At 37.1% G+C, this 4,419-nt stretch overlaps 1 protein-coding gene across 3 annotated transcripts in view; it reads right to left on the reverse strand.

The window, feature by feature from the left end:
- LOC106881096 (anoctamin-10) overlaps positions 1-4,419 on the reverse strand; it is a 100,588-nt gene that overhangs the window by 49,816 nt on the left and 46,353 nt on the right. The gene's annotated exons all lie outside the window — the stretch shown is intronic.

The raw sequence follows: 4,419 nt of genomic DNA on the forward strand, positions 1-4,419 counted from the left end.
GAGAGAGAGAGAGAGAGAGTAGAGAGAGATAGAGAGAAGAGAGAGAGAAGAGAGAGAGAGAGAAGAGAGAGAGAAGATAGAGAGAGAAGAGAGAGAGAGAGAGAGAAGAGAGAGAGAGAGAGAAGAGAGAGAGAGAAGAGAGAGAGAGAAGAGAGAGAGAGAGAGACTGTACTGCACAAAATTGTAAATGTTTATGTGTATGTATGAGTGTAAGTGTATGTTATGTTTGTATACATGTGCATCAATTTTAAATAACCCCTTGGTACTTCAAATACAACTGTCAAGTTTTGAAACTACATTTATAGAATCAATGAACTAGAAAAATAATGTTTATTGGCATTGTAAACCCCACTATCATATACAGCATTTTAAGAGCTCAACTCCCCATTGTTGATGATTTTGCTTCTTTGGCTATAAATATGGCACACTCTCTAGAGGGATTGGCAAATGAAAGGAGAAAGTATAGTCTTGCCACATATGTGTCACTAAATAAAATGCAGCCAGTAAATTCTGTAAAATGGCTGGTGACAGGAAGAACATCCAGCCATGGAAGCCAAGCCAAATGGGTACATATGACCACCACACTGTATCAACCTGTCCATCCAATGCCAGCATGGAAAGTGGATGTAATATGATGATGATGATGACGATGATGACGGCGACGAGGAGTGGTAGTTTTAGGAGGTAGATGCACGTGGCTGGCAGCATGCAAATTCTAATTTATTCGAGATCGTTCCATCAGAGAAAGAATTAAAATTTTATTCTGTAAGGTTTGTTATGAAACAGTTCTGATAGTTGTAAGTAATGGACAATAACAGAAACATTAACTGAAAAAATAAATGCTTGACATTTATTTACCCTTTTTTTATGTTTTGTAATTGGAATTAATTTTCTTGAAAGAATAAATAAGGATTTCTAACATAGGTACAAGGCCAAAATTTTGTAGGTGGGAGCAGAGCAGACATCTGTCTGCTCTGCTCCCATTGTTTCACAAGTACTTCTCAAGAGTAAAATAACTGTTTCCACCATAATCATAATGCCTGAAATTTTGAGGGAAGAGATTAGTCAGTTACACTGGCCTCGGTGCTCAACTGTGGTACTTATTTTATCGCCCTCAGAATTTGGACTCAGAATGTAAAACCGGAAGAAATGCTATGAGGCATTCTGTCTGGCATGATAATGATTCTGCCAGTTTGATGACCTTTAAGAATAAAATAATGAATGGATTATTAATGAAAGAATACAGATTTTCAGTTGATAATATTTTACAATAGAAAAATTAATGTTTGTTGGACATATTTTGAGAAGACCAAATGTACCATTGGCTACTCTTCTGAATCACAAAAATTGAGCTCACAGAACTGTATCATGTAGGAGAAGTATTGTGAAAAAAACATTCATGTATCAAGTTAAGGAGGATCTACTCAAATACATTGTTAGATTTAATGATACTGCTGACCATTGTGACAAACATTCATTAATCAAGTTGTTGAATTTAGGCAGATATGATGTTACATTTAATTATACTGCTGAACATTGTGATAAACATTCATTAACCAAGCTAATAAGGATCTAGTCAAATATACCGTTAGGTTTAACTCATTGACTGTATGATTAAATTTAGAGGTCATTTCCCTTAATGATGTTAGTTATCCATCAAAAAATAGAACTGCTATTTTCTGCAAGTCATATCACCTCATAATAAACATGAGACATAACTCAACAAAAGTTAGTTCTAATGGGAAATATCTCAACAAAAGATAAACTGGTGTATAAAACTGCTTTCTATTGTTCACAGTAGTAAAATTTTGAGTGATATGACTGATTTATTTCCACATTAAAAGCATTAAGGATACTAGTGACCTTTGTGAAAACCATCTATTTACCAAGTTGATGAGAATGTAGTGTGATGCTGCTGGAAGAGTCGTTAGCACACCAGGAAAAATGCTTAGTGGCATTTTGTCCATCTTTACATTCTGAGTTCAAATGCTACTGAGGCTGGTTTTGCCTTCCATCCTTTCAAGGTCGATAAAATAATTGAATACTTGGGTCTAATATATAATGAGATGGATGCATCCTATGTGCCCATGAAGTTTTAAGCCAGACAGAGGTAAATTAAACTGTTATTAAAAATATATTCAACTGCTACCAAATGTATTGAGTACAACACATTTTTGCTTGTCCACTTTTGCTTGTCCACTACCAACCACTTTATAGAGAGCACTGAGTTTTTTTTTTTTTCTTATGACATTGCCACGAATGAGGTCACTAAGTAATTTGCAAGACAAGATGTCTTGACGTGCCACAATAATGAGAGAGATGGGTTTGTGACAAGAGTTTGAGTGCGTGGCAGAAGGACATATTTGCTGTAGAAGAGATACGTTGTTACCCCAACTGGAAAAGAAGAAAGGATGGTGAAGATAAAGTATCAGGGCATACTTCAAGCTACATGAAAGTGGATAAAGAGAGAACAGGGTCTGGCTGGCTGGCTGGCTGGCTGGCTGGCTGGCTGGCTGGCTGGCTGGCTGGTAGGTTCTTGAATGTGTGCAAGGAGAGTGATAGATGGAGATAAAAGTGAGTGCAGTGAAGAAGTGAATGGTGAACATGGACGGAAGCATAATAAATGGCAAATCTTAGTTTGGAGAAAGGAAAACAAGAGTGGGTCAGGTAGGAGGGGTTGATAATAGGTGGGAAAGTATAATAAAACTGTGGACAGATGAGAAATAGGGGGATGATGTAAAATATAGGGGAGAGAGAAGATGCACAGTAGCAAAGATGGAGATCATAGGCACTTAGAGATGGATATAGTTAGCTGGAAAAAAAAAGGTGGGTGGGGCGTTGATGGCAGATATGAGAGGGTGTTTAGGAGAAATGGGCATGCAAAAGTGGTAAGGAATGATGTTGAGAGTGCAGAATAGGTGACAATGGAAGCAGTTCCAAAGACACAGCTCACTAGTAGCACAAAAGTGGGGGAGGAATATATGCAGTTTTGTTCTTATATTTTTATAGCATCTGAGGAAATGGTAGAATAGAAAGGCAAAGGAAGGATGGGAGTTATGAAGATGAGTTGTGTGGAAAGTTTGACAGGTTCAGATAGAGTGTGGTGTATAGATATTAACGATGTGCTTTTAGGATCCCATTTTTACTGAAATGCATGAGTCTTCTTGAGCATGACAAATTACCGATCAGCTTGATATTTTGTTATCTCCTCCACAAAGCTCATCAACCCAAGGTTGATCTTCACCACTTTGTCACATGTCTACCTGACTCTCCTTCCATAAGTTCCATCAACATCTAGTGATCAATATTTTTTAATGCATCTGTCCTCACCCATAAACATCACATGACCAAACTAGTGCAGTCTTCTCTCTTGTACACTACAATTAATGTCTCTTATACCCAATTTTTCTCTCACCACATTTGAACTTTGTTGTATATGCACACTGGCATTGTACATCCAGTGAAACATGATAACTTCATTTCTTTATAGTTTTCACATGTCCTCTGCATTCACGGTCCATGTTTCATCACCATGTAGCATTGGTGTCCATACGCAAGCATCATACAATCTGTCTTTCACTCGGCGAGATAGGCTATTTGGTACCAACAGAGGTAATAACTCTCTGAAATTTCCCCTCAGCTAGTTCATATTCTAGCAACTATATTTTCACAACATCTTCATCCACTACTCATTAGGTCATTTAGGTAACAGAAACTATTTACTACTTCCTTTGAGGATTCTCCTAGGTATTTGATAAAATGCTGTGACTAGTTTCTGTGTGAGGCAAGTTTTATCTCTCATGTATTTAATTGCATAAAAACTTATGTACTCTTAGATATGCACAGGGATACATACTTTCCCTCTCTTTCTCTCTCTCCCTCATACACACAGACATGCACATCTATGTGAATAACTACACACATACATGACACATATAAAGTCACATATACACAACCCTACACAGTTACAACACATTCATTCATATACATATGCACAGAGGAGAGAAAAGGTATCAATTATACAATGGAAGTAGTGTTTTATTTCTCCTTAACTATTAGTTCAGAGCACAATTTGTGTATGAAAAGAAAGGAGACACAGACGTCTGACCTTCAGACTGTAAATACATGTATAGATGTGTGTGTGTGTGTGTGTTTGCATATTGTTGTGGTGAGAGCCATTGACACCCCTGGGGGAATGGAAGAATGGACTATTCAAACTCTTATAAAGAGTAGTGCATTGGTTGAGACAAGGGTCAGTAGAAGTTGTCGAGAGGGCGTTGTGGAGTCTCACAAAGTACGTCATGGAAACACATTAATTTTACTTCTGCTTCATAAAATTATATATATGTCCAACGTCTGTCAAGGATATAAAACATATATAACAGTATATATGTGTGTGTGTGTATATGCATATATATA

This window comes from Octopus bimaculoides, chromosome 5, assembly GCF_001194135.2.
Source record: "Octopus bimaculoides isolate UCB-OBI-ISO-001 chromosome 5, ASM119413v2, whole genome shotgun sequence".
Lineage (NCBI taxonomy): Eukaryota > Metazoa > Mollusca > Cephalopoda > Octopoda > Octopodidae > Octopus > Octopus bimaculoides.